The sequence below is a fragment of the Chiloscyllium plagiosum genome, unplaced genomic scaffold (genome assembly GCF_037043375.1).
Source record: "Chiloscyllium plagiosum isolate Xiang-an unplaced genomic scaffold, Cpla_swu_hap1 HiC_scaffold_15, whole genome shotgun sequence".
NCBI classification, from domain to species: domain Eukaryota; kingdom Metazoa; phylum Chordata; class Chondrichthyes; order Orectolobiformes; family Hemiscylliidae; genus Chiloscyllium; species Chiloscyllium plagiosum.
In genome coordinates this window covers 23,354,712-23,372,255 of record NW_028270153.1, presented here as the reverse complement: position 1 = coordinate 23,372,255, position 17,544 = coordinate 23,354,712, and the positions used below count along the sequence as shown (strand labels likewise).

At 42.1% G+C, this 17,544-nt stretch overlaps 1 protein-coding gene across 7 annotated transcripts in view; it reads right to left on the bottom strand.

Annotated features, from left to right (window-relative positions):
• Window positions 1-17,544, bottom strand: part of slco4a1 (solute carrier organic anion transporter family, member 4A1) — a 183,390-nt gene that overhangs the window by 142,551 nt on the left and 23,295 nt on the right. For 6 of the 7 annotated variants that reach the window (XM_087994815.1, XM_087994812.1, XM_043710617.2 and 3 more), the window contains exon 2: window positions 6,743-6,865. The gene's annotated coding sequence lies outside the window, so the exon portion shown is untranslated. Of the gene's footprint in view, window positions 1-6,742; window positions 6,866-11,334; window positions 11,401-17,544 lie in introns of all 7 variants that reach the window. The other variant, XM_087994810.1, reaches the window with a different exon arrangement.

Below are 17,544 nucleotides of genomic sequence, written 5' to 3'. Positions count from 1 at the left end.
GCTCCTCCAAGACCGTGTTAGGGAACTGGAGCTGGAGTTGGATGAACTTAGGATCATTCGGGAGGCAGAGGAGGTCATAGATCGGAGCTTTAGGGAAGTAGTAACTCCAAAGATTGCAGACAGATGGATGACAGTGAGGGGGACTGGGAGGAAGCATCCAGTGCAGGGACCCCCTGCGGCCGTTCCCCTCAAGAACAAGTATACCGTTTTGGATACTTGTGGGGGGGGGACGACTTACCAGGGGTAAGCAATGGGGTTCAGGCCTCTGGCATGGAGCCTGTCCCCGTTGCTCAGAAGGGAAGGGTGGAGAAGAGCAGAGCAATAGTTATTGGGGACTCGATAGTTCGGGGCACAGATAGGTGGTTTTGTGGGGGCGAGAGAGATTCACGTTTGGTATGTTGCCTCCCAGGTGCAAGGGTATGTGACGTCTCCGATCGTATTTTCTGCGTCCTTAAGGGGGAGGGAGAGCAGCCTGAAGTCGTGGTCCACATTGGCACCAACGACATAGGTAGGAGGAGGGCTGAGGATGTTAGGCAGGCTTTCAGGGAGCTAGGATGGAAGCTCAGAGTTAGAACAAACAGAGTTGTTGTCTCTGGTTTGTTACACGTACCACGTGATAGAGAGTTGAGGAATTGGGAGAGAGAACAGTTAAATGCGTGGCTACAGGGATGGTGCAGGAGGGAGGGATTCTGGTATCTGTATAACTGGGGTTCTTCCTGGGGAAGGTGGGACCTCTATAAACAGGATGGTCTACACCTGAACCTGAGGGGCACCAGTATCCTTGGGGGGAGGTTTGCTAGTGCTCTTGGGGGGTGTTTAAACTAACTCTGCAGGGGCATGGGAACCTAGACTGTAGCTTTAGGGTGCAGGACCTGGAGTGTAGGGAGGTTAGGAACATGGCATCAATCTCAAAGGAGGGTGCCTGTAAACAGGAAAGTGGCTTGAAGTGTGTATACTTCAATGCAAGAAGTATACGAAATAAGGTAGGTGAATTTGCAGCGTGGGTTGGTACCTGGGATTTCGATGTTGTGGCTATTATGGAGACATGGGTAGAACAGGGACAGGATTGGCTGTTGCAGTTTCCAGGGTGTAAATGTTTTAGTAGGGTCAGAGGTGGGGGTAAAAGAGGGGGAGGTGTGGCATTGCTTGTCAAAGATAGTATTACAGCGGTGGAAAGGACGATGGATGAAGACTCGTCATCTGAGGTAGTTTGGGCTGAGGTTAGAAATAGGAAAGGTGAGGTCACCCTGTTAGGAGTTTTCTACAGGCCTCCTAATAGTCCTAGAGACGTAGAAGAAAGGATTGCGAGGATGATTCAGGAGAAGAGTGAAAGTAATAGGGTGGTTGTTATGGGGGCCTTTAACTTTTCTGATATTGACTGGGAAAGCTATAGCTCGAGTTCGTTAGATGGGTCGGTGTTTATCCAATGTGTGCAGGAGGGTTTCCTGACACAATATGGAGACAGGCCAACAAGAGGTGAGGCCATACTGGATTTGGTTCTGGGTAACGAACCAGGCCAGGTGTTAGAATTGGAGGTAGGTGAGCACTTTGGGGACAGTGACCACAATTCGGTGACTTTTACTCTAGTAATGGAGAGGGATAAGTGTGCACTGCAGGACAAGAGTTATAGCTGGGGTCGGGGAAATTATGATGCGGTGAGGCATGACTTAGGATGCGTGGCTTGGAAAAGTAGGCTTCAAGGCAAGGGCGCAATTGATATATGGAGCTTGTTCAAGGAGCAACTATTGAGTGTCCTTGATAAGTACGTACCTGTCAGGCAGGGAGGAAAGGGTCGTGTGAGGGAGCTGTGGTTTAATAAGGAATTGGAATCCCTTGTTAAATGGAAGAGGGCGGCCTATGTAAAGATGAGGCGTGAAGGTTCAATTGGGGCAATTGAGAGTTAAAAGATAGCCAGGAAGGATCTGAAGAGAGAGCTAAGAGCAGCAAGGAGGGGACATGAAAAGTCCTTAGTTGGTAGGATTAGGGAAAATCCAAAGGCTTTCTATAGGTATGTCAGGAATAAAAGAATGACTAGGGTAGGAATAGGTCCAGTCAAGGATAGTCGTGGGAAGTTGCGTGTGGAGGCTGAAGAGATTGGGGAGACACTGAATGAATACTTTTCGTCAGTATTCACTCAGGAATAGGACATTGTTGCCGATGTGAATACTGAGTCACAATTAATTAGAATGGATGGCTTTGAGGTATGCAGGGAAGAGGTGTTGGAAATTCTGGAAAGGGTGAAAATAGATAAGTCCCCTGGGCCTGATGGCATTTATCCTAGGAATCTCTGGGAAGCAAGGGAGGAGATTGCAGAGCCATTGGCCTTGATTTTTATGTCCTCGTTGTCTACAGGAATAGTGCCAGAAGACTGGAGGATAGCAAATGTGGTTCCCTTGTTCAAGAAGGGGAGTAGGGATAACCCTAGGAACTATAGGCCGGTGAGTCTCACTTCTGTTGTAGGCAAAGTCTTAGAGAGAATTGTAAGGGATAGGATTTATGAACATCTGGTTAGGAATAATGTGATCAAGGATAGTCAGCATGATTTTGTGAAGGGCAGGTCGTGCCTCACAAACATTATTGAATTCTTTGAGAAGGTGACTAAGGAGTTGGACGAGGGTAAAGCGGTAGATGTGGTGTATATGGATTTTAGTAAGGCGTTTGATAAGATTCCCCATGGTAGGCTACTGCAAAAAATACGGAGGTATGGCATTGAGGGGCAGTTGGAGGTTTGGATTAGGAATTGGCTGGCTGGAAGAAGACAGAGGGTAGTAGTTGATGGTAAACATTCATCTTGGAATGCAGTTACTAGCGGTGTTCCACAAGGATTTGTTTTGGGACCATTGCTGTTTGTCATTTTTATAAATGACCTGGAGGAGGGGCTAGAAGGTTGGGTGAGCAAGTTTACGGATGATACGAAAGTCGGTGGAGTTGTTGACAGTGAGGAAGGATGTGTCAGGTTACAGCGGGATATAGATAAGCTGCAGAGCTGGGCAGAAAGGTGGCAAATGGAGTTCAATGTAGCTAAGTGTGAGGTGATTCACTTTGGTATGAGTAACAAAAAGATGGGGTACTGGGCTAATGGTCGGATACTTGGTAGTGTGGATGAGCAGAGGGATCTTGGTGTCCGTGTACACAGATCTCTGAAATTTGCCACCCAGGTAAATAGTACGGTGAAGAAGGCATATGGCGTACTGGCTTTTATTGGTAGAGGAATTGAGTTCCGGAGTCCTGAGGTCACGTTGCAGTTGTATAAGACTCTGGTGCGGCTGCATCTGGAGTATTATGTGCAGTTTTGGTCACCATACTATAGGAAGGATGAGGAGGCACTGGAACGGGTGCAGAGGAGGTTTACCAGGATGTTGCCTGGTATGGTAGGAAGATCGTATGAGGAAAGGCTGAGACACTTGGGGTTGTTTTCATTGGAGAAAAGAAGGTTTAAGGGTGACTTGATAGAGGTGTACAAGATGATTAGGGGTTTAGATAGGGTTGACCATGAGAACCTTTTTCCACGTATAGAGTCAGCTATTACGAGGGGGCATAGCTTTAAATTAAGGGGTGGTAGGTATAGGACAGATGTTAGGGGTAGATTCTTTACTCAGCAAGTCATGAGTTCATGGAATGCCCTGCCAGTAGCAGTGGTGGACTCTCCCTCTTTATGGGCATTTAAATGGGGATTGGATAGGCATATGGAGGATAGTGGGCTAGTGTAGGTTAGGTGGGCTTGGATCGGCGCAACATCGAGGGCCAAAGGGCCTGTACTGCGCTGTATTTTTCTATGTTCTATGTTCTAAGGTGTACCATCTGTAAGATGCATTGTGGAAATTCACCAGGACTTTTTAGACAGCACCCACCCACAACCCATCTGGAAGGACAAGGGCAGGGGATACATGATAATACCAACATCTGCAAGTTCTCTCTAAGCCACTCAGTAGACTAAGTTGGAAATATATCACCATTCCTTCAGTGTCATTAGTTCAAAATCCTGGTCCAAACCCAGCTCCCCTCCATGGGAAATAAATGTTGGCTCGGACAGCAATTAATAAATAAATTTATCCAATGAATAAATCAAAAGTAATTGTGCTATGGATAATTTCCTAGCTCGAATGGGTTTACAGCTTTGGAGATAGTCACCCTTTGGAATCTAAGAGCTTAAAAAAAAATCCTAAAAGTATAACATTTGTGTTAGTCCTTCAGTGGCACACATAGGCTTTTTTTTACAGTAACACAAAGAAAGGAGGCTTCAGAATTATCCCTGACATGAACGCAGGTGTCTAAACAATGAAAGAGTTAAAGGAAAGCAGAATGTGCAGCTTGGGCCAGGAAAACAGATAACAGAGCTGGACAGCAATAATGAACAAATTAATCACACGGATGCCCAACAATAGTTAACAAGGGCTTCAGATGTGTTTCAGAGTATCATTATGTGAATTATCTTCCGACAGAATAAAGACAGGGTCAAAATGACACAGAAAATCTGAAAAAGACGATGAAAGTGAGAATGAAACTTACTGAGATCATTAAAGTGAGTTGTAATTCCACATAAAATAGCTGGAGCAAGCCATGTTATTAGTACTCATGGAGTTTCGAATGAGATACTTATTCTGTTGAATGAATCATTTATGAGAAAGAGTACAAATGAAATTTATTCATGCAAAGAAATCGCTCCCAATGGTTGGAGGAAATGTTTCCATCTAATAGTTTGAGAGAAAAAAATGTCTTCTGTGCTATAATCTTCCTGCGCAAGAAAGCATTATAACGAGTGAACATTTTTTTTCTGCACATGCAAATGCTTTAATGGAGGCTGAGATCTCCGAAAACTTAGAGCTCTTAAGCCTAAATTAATACCATTCAAGATGGAACGTCAGGAGACTCGGTGCACTATAAAAGGGGGTTGTGAGGAGCAGGAAGGCCCTGGTAAGCACAATGATAATAAGGTAGTACTTATCAAAAATGATAACAAAATTGCTTGGCATTCATTAGGATTATGTAATCACAACAATATCAAATTCTGAACAGTTCATAGAATTATGCTTTCATCTCAAATATCATATTTTGTGGTGAAGATTGTGAAGAGTAAAATGCTGTAACTCAATAGCTGGATAGTGGAAATGTAAGTGATGTTGATTCACATGACAGAGCTATCCACTTCTAACGGCCTGTGGTGGATTGACAGGTGATATATTCCAGAGAGGTCTCGTGAAAGAAGGGGAGTGGCATCTGTGGGACATACAGAACAAGTACTGGCAAATTTAAATACTGGTTAAATGTTGACGATGATAGGCAAGCAACAAAGTCCATGCACTTGCATAATGGGGTGTAAGAGCAGAGAATAAGAAAACGCAGTTTGTATTCACAGTAAATCTGGAAATAATGCTTGCATCAGAAAACAGTCACAAACTAGAGGATGTCTCCCCAATAGTGCAAGAAGGAGGTTGTGCAGTACTAGTCCCAACTAATGAGCCCATAAATTGAATAAGAGCACAATTCTTCAGATAGTGAAATGTTGGTGGCAGTCAATAAACTTGAGGATAAACTAATAAAGGGGCAAAACATAATGGAATTGGAAAATTAGAGTTTATAATTCTGGAGGCACCAAGTAAGGGACAACTGGTCTTCACAGATATGGACTTGCATTGAAAGTATTAGCAGACAGAACTTGGAAAGTTTAAAGCAAACTAGTTGCGAGGGGTTTTAAAGAGCAACTGGGTGGTACAGATATTTGCGTGAACTCTCCCACATCTGGAAAAGTAACCTCGACAAACGTTTGAATTCCTTTGGCCATTTCTGACGTTGGATCAATCAACATAAAAGCCGTGTGGGTAATATTTTTTAAAGAATATTTCTGAAACCAGCCAAAGAGACAGTAGATGAAGAAGAAAAACTACACAAACTAAACAAGTGCATCTTTGAAAAGATGTTTCTGGGTGTGGTTGTATTTCAGCGAAATTTACCTTACAGAAACAGGTTGTGTACAACTACAAGTAAATACCACAGTGTTTTTATTGGTAGCATTCAAAAGGCAAGCTTTCAGCTGTCTTCATGATGGATGGTGAGCACTAATGGGGTGGTACTGCAGAATTTTTAAGCAATGGGTTATGAATAAAGATTAGGGTGGTTCTTAAAATTGGGCCCTAGGCTCGTTGTGCTGGCAAATAGAACATTGGCATCAATATTAACCAGAATACAGCTGGAAGAATGTTAAATCGATAATCTTATTTGTTACTGGTTCATTGTCCTCTGTCATAACAGAAGGATGATGTTATATTTAAACAAGCAGCACTTGTGAAGCCTGATTGGCCTGTTAAGCTGGTTGGGCAATCAAACTGGATTAGATACTAGTTTTAGCATAGTGGAGTTAAGTACTACATTGTAACTAAAGTCAAGAATGTTTCACAGGCAAATAAAATATCTAAACCATGACATCTAGAGAAATGAATACTAAAGTTCCAATCCCACATGAGCCAATTAACATAAAACTAGTCATGTCAGTGACACATCACATCTTAAATCTTCTTGATTGCAGATGGTTTCAAATATTACGAGTGGCAAAGGGAAATGTTGTTCTTCAGATTGGGAAGCTAACATCAAAAATAGGAGAGAAAGTAGGATATTCAACCTATGAAGCAAAGTAGAACAGCCGAATAGGCTACTCCTACTGCAGTGTTTTATGTTTCTATGTAAGCACAAGCAGAATGTGAGAATGTAGATATATGATTAAAGTTTAAGAGATGTCATGACTCACCTGGAAAAGTGTTCTGATACTCCTGAGGTCATCACAAAGGGTAACACTTGAATCAAATTACTCAAAATCCCCAGTTTTCCTGGCTGTTGAACTCAGATTAACAAAAAGCATGTTCGGCAGCATCTGTAGGAAGAAAGCAGAGTTAATGTTTTGAATGCGATAATTCTTTGTCATGTATTTATACTGTTGCCTTGTTCAAGCAGTAGGGAAAGATGCTGGAGACTCTGTGGCTGTGTGTTCAGGGCAGCTTTGCCCCAAAACAGACAGATACTTGCCTTTTCCACAGGACCAGTTGTGAGTCAGGCGTGCTCAGCATGGCAACAATGCTCTGATTGGCTGGTGGGCAGGTGGACAATCTGTGAGAGATGAATACACAAGCAGAAAGCTTCCAAGCTCTAAATAGAAAAATGCTCCCTTGCCTGGTAAAGAAGTAACAAGGAATTGGAAGACAGCTAGCAATTCTCACTCACCATTTGGTTAGAAACTGTTGTCTTGAACCATAAAAGAGAGACTCAATAATTAGAGGTACAAACTACCCTGAATCTTCAGTAAAGAATTGAGGGGATTTGAATCAAAGAAGATCCGAAGAACTTGGAAGAAAAATAAGGGTACTTTGTTGAATCCTCTGGACTGGTGCTATTGAATAGTTTTTCCCTATTTTTTTTTGTCTACTCCTAACATCCACTTTTCTCTGTTTGTTTATTTCTGTCTGAATTAAATTGAATTGAATTGTCACGTGTACCGAGGCACAGTGAAAAGCTTTGTCTTGCAAGCAATACAGGCAGAACACAGAGTTAAATAGCATAGATAGTAAATAATAGGTAAACAGCAGCAAAAACAAAAACACAGGTATAGGCAAATCCTCAGAGTTTTGAGTCCATTCAGAATTCTAACAGTAGGGTAGAAACAGTTTTGAAACTGGCTGGTGCATGTGTCCAGGCTTCAGTACCTTCTCCCAGATGGTAGAGGTTTAGAAAAACATTGCCAGGGTGGGGGCGCGGGTGGGGATGGTGTTGGGAGTGGACGGGGGCGCAGGCGGGGGGTGGACGGGGATGGTGTTGGGGGCGGATGGGGGCGCGGGCGGGGATAGTGTTGGGGCAGGTGAACAGGGGGCGATGTTGGACGGGGTTGGGGGTAGGCGAGGGCTCGCGCGAACTGTGCTGCTGCTAGTCTCCTGAACAGGGGAGCAGACTTAATAGAAAACTCCGAGCCCCAAATGAAAGGCACTGAATCGATTTACCGAATAATCAATTATCCGAATGAAATAGTGCCTGCCCATCTCATTCAGATAATCGAGGTTCCTCTGTACAGTAAGTACCGTACGGGGGGGGGGGGGAGTACGTACATGTGAGGGGCTCCAGTGTTGAGTGTTAGTGAGGATGAAATATTGTCCCCAATCTTCGCTGATTATGGCCTGATTGAGAATCCAGTTGTAGAGAGTGGGGCTTAGTCCGAGATCACTAAGTTTAGTAATCAGTCTTGAGGGGATAATAGTGTTGAAGGCTGAACTGTAGTCAACGAGTAGGATTCTTATATAGCTGTTCTTAGTGTCAAGATGTTCCAGGGAGGAGTGAAGGGCAAGTGATCTGGCATCTGACTTGGATCTGTTGGTTTGATAGGCAAATTGGAGTGGGTCGGGAGTAGTGGGGAGGCTGGAGTTGATTAATGCCATGACCAACCTTTCAAAGCACTTCATGACCACCGAAGTTAGGACCACTGGGCAGCAGTTATTGAAACATGCTGCAAGAGCCTTCTTAGGCACAGGGATGATGTTGGCCCTTTTGAAACAGGCAGGGACAGTGGCCTGCTACAGAGAGAGGTTGATGATGTCGAGAAGACCTCTGCTAGTTGATCTGCACATACTCTGAGTGCACAGCCTGTACTCCGTCTGGTCCCATCATTTTCCTTGGATTCACACGAAGAAAAACCAATCTGACCTCTGATGTAGTGACTGTTGGGATAGGTTCGTCAGGACCTGTCAGAATAGGTGTTACCTCTCCACTGAAATTCTGCTCAAAGCGAGCATAAAAGGCGTTGAGACGATCTGGGAGGGATATGTCATCTTCTGTATCTTGTACTGTCTCTTTTTAGAACCTGTGATGTCATTCAGTCCTTGCATTGTCGCCGGGTGTCTGTCTGGGTCTCTAGTTTAGATCGGTATTGGTCCTTGGCTGTCTTATTGGCTCTGCGAACGTCATACTTGACTTCCTTATATTTGAGTGGGTCTCCTGATCTGAAGGCCTCACGCCTAGTTTTTAGCAGGTACTGTATGTCCTGATTCATCCAGGCTTTCCTATTGGGAACACCCGGATTGGACTTCCTTAGTATGCAGTCCTCCACACACTTGCTGATAAAGTCTATGATGGTGGTGGCATACTCGTCCAAGGTATCTGTGGACTGTTTCAACATGGTCCAATCAGCTGATTCCAGACAGCACCCGGAGTTGATCCTCTGCTTCCTCCGACCAGCACTGGACCTGTATCCGTGAGGGGGTCTCCTGCTTCAGCTTCTGCCTGTAAGCCAGGAGAAGAAAGACGGCATTGTGGTCGGAGTTCCTGAAATGAGGGCGGGGGGATGGAGCTGTAGGCATCTTTCACAATGGTCTAAATGTTCAGGCCCCTAATGGGGCAGGGAATGTTCTGGTGGTATTTGGGCAACACCTTCCTTAGATAGGCTAGACTGAAACCGCCAGTGACAATAAACAGGGCCTCAGGGTGTTCTGTCTCCAGGGTGTTAGTGATGGAATACAGCATATCCAGAGCTTCCTCAACCTTTCCTTGTGGCAGTATGTACACAGCAGTTAGTATAGCAGTGGTAAATTCACATGGAAGATAGAAGGGGTGGCATTTGTCTGAATATGTGCCATGGGTTTAAGAAGTCAATCATTTATATGTTGATAATTCATATTTTATTTCTTTATGATCGGGAGTAATACATTTGTGATAACTAATCTTTCGTTAAGTGCGGAAACCTACTTTCTGCTAAAATAAAACAAAGAACTGCAGATGCTGGGGATCTGAAACAAAGACAGAAATTGCTGATGAAACTCAACAGATCTTGCAGCGTCCATGGGAAGAAAACAGCATTAATGTTTCAAATCCAGTGACTCATTTTAAACTGTTGACTCTCTTATTTACTGGTTCGAGACAACATCTTATAGAAAAATGGTGAGTGAGAATAGCTAGCGATGTTCCAATTCCTTGTTACCTCTTTGAAAGGTAAGAGAGAATACTGTCTTTTTCGAGCCTGGAAGCTTTCTGCCACTGTATTATTCACCCGCAGATTGTCCACCTGCTCACACTCAGAGTTGCTGTCAGGCTGCGCGCTCCTGATCCACAACTGATGCTGATCGTAAACCCAACCAACCGACTGTTTTTGGGCTAAACTGCCCTGAACACATCCCCACAGTGCTTATGAGTCTCCAGCATCTTTGCTACAATCTTTGTAACAAGATTGCAACAGTAATTATGGGTAATTTTAGACAGGAAAAAAACATTGACAATAATATGGTGTGGCTGACTTCTTCGAATATATGCAAGATTTTAAAAATAATATATTGAAGGCCACCTAGGTAACAGGCTGTCTTAGATTTGGTTTTATGCAACTGAGATGGAGTTAATTAATAAATTTGTTGAATGAGATCACTTAGAGAAGAATGACCATAACATCAGAGAACTCTTCAGTAATCCAATCTGACAAAGGAAATTACAAATCTGTGAGGCATAATTTGACAGTAATAGATTGGGCAGTTTCATTAAAAAACATGCTGATGGATAGATAATGGCAAATATTTAAGGAATGAATGCAAACAGTTATATGTTTCAGTTTAGTGAAAAAATATGAACAGGAAAAGGGCCTCAAACAGAGAAACTAAATTAGATCTAAAGAGGAGTTTTGGAATATTGTGTGTAATTCTGGTCTCCGTCCTATCAGAAGGATGTTGTGAAACTTTAAAGGTTCAGAACAGATTAACAAGGATGTTGCCAGGGCTGGAGGATTTGAGCTACAGGGAGAGGTTGAAAAGGCTGAGGGGTGACCTTATAGAAGTTTATAATATCATGAGGAGCATGGATAGGATAAATAGACAAGATCTTTTCCCTGGGATGGGGGAGTCCAGAACTAGAGGGTGTAGGGTGAGAGGGGAAAAATATAAAAGGGACCAATGTGGCAACCTTTTCACCCAGAGGGTGGTACATGTATGGAATGAGCTGCCAGAGGAAGTGCTGGAGGCTGGTACAATTACAGCATTTAAAAGGCATCTGAATGGGTATATGAATAGGAAGGGTTTGGAGGGATATGGGCCAAGTGCTGGCAAATGGGACTAGATTAGGTTAGGATATCTGGTCAGCATGGATGAGAGTTGGACAGAAGGGTCTGTTTTCATGCTGTACATCTCTATGAGTCTTTGACTCTAAGAGTAATATAGAGTTGCTCAAAAGACTAGGAAGCCTGAGGATTGGGAGTGACTTAAAATTCAGCAAAATAGACACAAAGAGAAAATGTATGACGTCAAACTTGCAAAGAATGTAAGAGCTGATTGTGAAAACTTCAATAACAGGCAATGAGGAAATGGAAGAGCAATTAAATAATACCTAAGTTCTATCTTTGCAGAAGACAACAGAAGTAACTTCCCAGAAATAGTAAGGAAGAATCACCTACTGAAAAGGATGAATTGAAAGAAGTTAGTATTAATAACAAAGTGCTGCCAAAAGTAATGGGACTGAAAGCAGATAAATCATCAGAATCGTATTATTTACATTCCCAAGTACTAAAGGAGGTGGTCATAGTAATAATAGATGCATTGATTATCATCTTCTAGAATCTGTGGAATTTTGGTACTAACCTTGCAAATTGAAGAGCTGCAAACATAACCCTACTATTTACTAAAGGCAGTTTTGTCATATGGCGAAACATTCAGTTGACCAGGCCTATATGAGAGGGGATCTCATTGAAGCACAAAATTCTGAAAGGGTTGAATAGATTGATACAGATTTCCTCTGGTTTTGGGGTTTAGAACAACGGGCCACAGCCTCAGGACACAGGATACACCCTTTAGAACTGAAGGAAAAATAACTGTCTTCACTCAGAGGGTGGCGATCCTACATAATGCTGTGGAGGCCAGTTCACAGATGGATTTCTAGATTTAAAGGCATCATGGGAAATGGGAAGAGGGCAGGAGCATGACATTAAGGTAGAGGATCAGCACGGATCATGCTGAATGGTGAAAGAGATTTGATCAGCTGATTGGTGAAAGTGAGGACTCCAGATGCTAAAGATTAGAGTCGAGAGTGTGGTGCTGGAAAAGCACGGCAGGTCAGGCAGACTTGCTGTGTTTTTCCAGCACCACACTCTCAACTCTTGATCAGCTGAATAGCCTACTCTCTTCCTTATTTTTCATGTTTCTATGTTTCTTCCCAATGTCATTGTTCAGAAATAGTTAGCAATGTATTTATTTATTTTTCTTATCTGTGTTGATTCAAAGCTCAAATATTTTGGCTACTATAAAAACCATTAGAAATATAAAATAATTGGCAGTGTATTTCAAATAATGATGTTTACAGCAATTTATACATGTAAAAGAATGCACATTTTGAAGGGTTGAACTGCTCCAAAGAATGCATGGACTTCTTTCAGTGTCTGACCTGGAGATACCACCTGTGAATCATCGAATGAAACATTCTCCTCCGTGAGCTCAAGGGCTCAGATTTATAAGAAGACGACATTTAGACATTCTCGATCCAGTTTCTAACGACAATAAGCAAATTGACAGCACTCACGCCTTCAAAAGTCAGCGCAAATTAATAATAATCTCCTTCATAGTCCCCATTAAGTTTGATTAAGCAGGATAACAGTGCTAGAATCTTTTCAGTGTTCGTTTGCATTTGAGATGAGGACAAATTAATAGGAACAGAACAGAAAAGGTTTACAGGTCTATACCAGTCTGTCAGCTACATATATTCATGCTAATATTAGCTGTCCAGTATTTAATTCTATTGGCAGCTCTGACATCCCTCTCCTTAACAGTTTTCTCTCAGTTCTCTAATTCTAACATCCACGTATTTCCTAATGAACCTGTTCAGAAATGTTACGACACGCCTCTGCAGCGGAGAGGACGTGAACCAGGCCTCCTGGTTCTTAATTACTTTCAAGTCAATCTATTAAGGGAAACTCTGCAAGGTGGGAGCTTGAACCTGGACCTTCTTCCCCAGAGGTAGGGACACTACATCTGCACCAGAAAACCCTTATGCAGTTCCCCACATCTATCATGATCAAGGTGGCAACAAGCACCACAGGATGTACAACAGCATCGTGAAAATGGTTACTATGTGTGGAACTAACTGATAATGGCATCCTCAAAGAAGAACAACTTGTCCCTAATGCTCTCTTCAAAAGCTTTGTTCATACAGCAATGTGTAATAAAGGTCTCCAGCCCCGATCTTGGGTTTTGCTGTAACAGCCAATCTAAGCCAGGAATCCAGCAGGGGCAGAATTGGCTTCTGTCCCTTTTAATTAAAAGGAGATAATCATTGAGTTTCTACTATGCATTAAAATGCTTTTTTAAAAATTCATTTATAGATGTAAATGTGGTCAGCATTTATTGCCAGTCCATAGATGCCCATGAGAAGGTACTGGTGAGTCGCTTCGTGAAAACACCTTGAAAAGAAAATGTGCCAGAGACGATAACGGATAGATAAACTTGCCAAAAATCCTTCCCAAGCAAACTAGTGATCCAGATGAGTGTTTAGTAGAACCTTTCTGTTTCATGGTCACTATTAATAATACTATCTTTTTCAAAATTAGTTTAATCAACTGGTTTTACACAATCAAGCTGCATTAGTGGGATTTGAAGTCAGGCTTCTGCACTATTGATCCAGAATTTTAACCACTGTGTGACTGTACATACAGGGATCAAATGTCATCCAACTGACACTTTCAGAACAATTAATTACTCAGCATGTTCAGCTTTTTTTAAAAAAGAGGAAATTAAACCACGCAATTCTTTGAAAAATCCTGAAGGTCATTCCTTTTGAAAAGACTTGTGTCCTAACACGTACACGTGCACGTAAATTTCTATATTTTAGATACAAATAAGCACATTAAGTACATGTGAGATAGCAATCATTGAAAAGCAAAGCAACTTCAACATATAATAACTGAAAAATATCATATGCATTTCTGTGCGAGTAGAAACAGAGCATAGTGTGGAATTTTGCCATCCCAAAGCCATACAAACTGTATATTCACTGGCTGGAATGAAAATAATAAGGAATACGTGGAGAAATTTAAACATCATGTTGAACTGCATTCAGCAAATGAATTGAGTGATTGTTCCAAACTCAGTTGTGAAATCATCAATGGTCAGTCAATGGAATTGATGCTACATATTTGCATTTTGTTTTTGAAAAGTACACATTAGTTCTCAAACACAGTTTTAAAATGAAAATAAAGACTTCAGGGCAGTTGTGGATAGATGTTAATACTTAGCCTCAGACACAGCTCTAACAGGTTGAGGAAACCATTTTCAAGAAAAAAAAAGTCCTGCGCAAATAACTATTAAAAGCTTCTGTTTTGCATCTGCCATCTAGGTAGAATCTTCCAGTCTCCAACATCCTAACTATCAGAGCATCCTATTTAGCAATGTGATGAACATTAGTCTTCAGTGTGACAGATGAATCCATATGATCTTCCACTCCCTTGATTTCCTTGACATGTTATGCCATAGTGCTATATACCAAGTTCATTCACCTACTAAATACAAGCCCTCCCAAAAGATTTCTGAACGTGGAACACAGAACATTACAGCGCAGTATAGGCCCTTTGGCCCTCGATGTTGCGCCGACCTGTGTAATTAATCTGATGCCCATCTGACCTACACCGTTCCATTATTATCCATATATATGTCCAATGCCCATTTAAATGCCCTTAACATTGGCAAGTCTACTACTGTTTTGGCAGGCCGTTTCATGCCCCTACTACTGAGTAAAGAAACTACCCAGATATCTGTCCTAAATCTATCACCACTCAATTTAAAGCTATGTCCCCTCGTGTTAACCTTCATCATCCAAGGAAAATGGCTCTCATTGTCCACGCTATCTAACCCTCTGATTATCTTATACGTCTCAATTAAGTCACCCCTCAACCTTCCTTTCTCCAATGAAAACAGCCTCAGTTCCTTCAGACTTTCCTCATAAGACCTTCCTTCCTTACCTGACAACATGTTAGTAAACCTCCTCTGAACCCTTTCCAAAGCTGCACATCCTTCCTCTAATGCAGTGACCAGAACTGCACGCAATACTCCAGGTGCGGCCTTACCAGTGTCTTGTTATAGCAGAAGCCTGACCTCGTGACTCCAAAACTCAATCCCCCGACCAATAAACATCAACACATGCCTTCTTAACAACCCTATCAACCTGGATGGCAACGCTCAGGGATTTATGCAGCTGGACACTGAGATCTCTCTGTTCACCTATACTGCCAAGAATTTTACCATTAGTCCAGTACTCTGAATTCTTGTTACTTCTTCCAAAGTGAACTACCTCATACCCTTCCGCATTAAACTCCATTTGCCACTTCTCAGCGCAGCTCTGCATCTTATCTATGTCCCTGTGTAACCCACAACATCCTTCGGCACTATCCACAACTCTGTCCACCTTAGTGTCATCCGCAAATTTACTAACCCATCCTTCTACGCCCACATCCAGATCATTTATAAAAATGACAAACAGCAGTGGCCCCAAAAGAGATCCTGACTCAGCTCCAAGATGAACATTTCCCATTAACCACCACCCTCTGTCTTCTTTCAGCGAGCCATTTCTGATCCAAACCGCTAAATCACCTTCAATCCCAAAACTCCGTATTTTGTGCAATAGCCTACCATGTGAAACTTTATCAAACACCTTAATGAAGTCCATATACACCACATCAACTGCTTTATCTTCATCTACCTATTATGTCACCTTCTCGAAGAACTCAATAAGGTTAGTGAGGCACAACCTACCCTTCAAAAAACCGTGTTGACTGTCCCTCATCAAATTATTCCTTTCCAGATGATTATAAATCCTATCTCTTATAACCTTTTCCAGTAGGGCTCGAAGTAAGGCTCACTGGCCAAAGTAAGGCTCACTGGCCTATAATTACCAGGGTTGTCCCGACTCCCCTTCTTAAACAAGGGAACATTTGCTATCCTCCAGTCTTCTGGCACTACTCCTATCGACAATTATGACATCAAGATCAAAGCCAAATTCTCTGCAATCTCCTCTCTGGCTTCCCAGAGAATCTGAGGATAAATCCCATCCAGCTCAGAGGTCTTATCTATTTTCAGATCTTCCAAAATTGCTATAACCTCCTGTCAATTGCAATCCTATCTAATCTAGTAGCCTGTATCTCCGTATTCTCACTAACATTGGCCTTTTCCAAGTATTCATTAAGCCCTTCCTCTATGTCCTCAAATTCCACAAACAACTTCTCACTACTATCTTTGATTGGACCTAATCTTACTCCAATCATTCTTTTATTCCGATATACCTATTGAAGGCCTTAGGGTTTTGCTTGATCCTATCCACCAACAACTTCTCATGTTCCCTTCGGCCCTTATTAGCCCTATCCTTAGATCTTTTCTGGCTAACTTATAACTCTCAAGCCCCCCTAACTGAACCTTCACACCTCATCCTCACATAAACCTTCTTCTTTGTCTTGATGAGAGCTTCAACTTCTTTTTTAAACCACGGGTCCCTCTCTCGACAACTACCTCCCTCCCTGATAGGTATATCCTTATCAAGGACCTGCAGTAGCTGTTCCTTGAACAAGCTCCACATTTCAAGTGTGTCTATCCCCTGCAGTTGCAATGATCTATTCCACATTAAAGGTGCAAAATGGTAGCTAGATTTAAGACTCAACTTCCTGCACCTTTTCTATGCAAACCTTGGATCTTATCATAGACTAAAGGACCCTTGTCTATTTTGTGTTTAGGAGTTCTGAATTCTAAAGAACTGTTCTGCTACTCTGATTATAAGTCATAAATACAACTTGCATTAAGACTTTGTTACACAATGGAGAGAGACAATAAAAAACAAATTATTTGGTTCTAACATTGGCATCTATCAGAGCAAATACAGATGTAAACTGACAATTGGAACACATTCACCATCTCCTCCTTCCTGCCATCTCCAATTCTCCAAATCGTGTTGATTCATGCAAAATCATGCCTGGGCATCCATCTTTCTTTAACAAAACCAAAAGAACTGCAAATGCTGGAAATCAGAAACCAAATCAGAAATTGTTGGGAAAACTCAGCAGGTCTAGCAGCAACTGTGGAAAAAAAAAAGAGTTAACATTTTGGGTCCACTGATCATTCTTCTGAAGAACCAGTTTTCCCAGCAATTTTTGTTTTTGACTTTTTTTATTCATTAACCCACTGGTAGACAAAATATACTGCATCTTGTAGCAGCAATGCCAACAGTTCACCGTCTCCAAATATTGTTGGCATGCCTTCCAGAAGGTCCTGACAATTATTCCAAGTGACATTGCCCAACATCATCCAAGGTTTACGATCAATATTGACTGAATTGCATATATACAAATTTGGTGGAGCTATGACTCAGTGGGAGCCAATGTGGACCCACATAGTCAAAAATTAGTGGCAATGTGCTTCAACGCTTAAAGCATACTTTGTGCAGTTCAATTTGCCTTGTGGAAAGAACTCCTCACATTGGCTTATCTAGTCAATCGTTTCCAATTAGAGGTTTTCTGAGTTGGCTCCAGGTTGACCTATCTAATAGGAGACTGGACTCTGAAAGACTTAG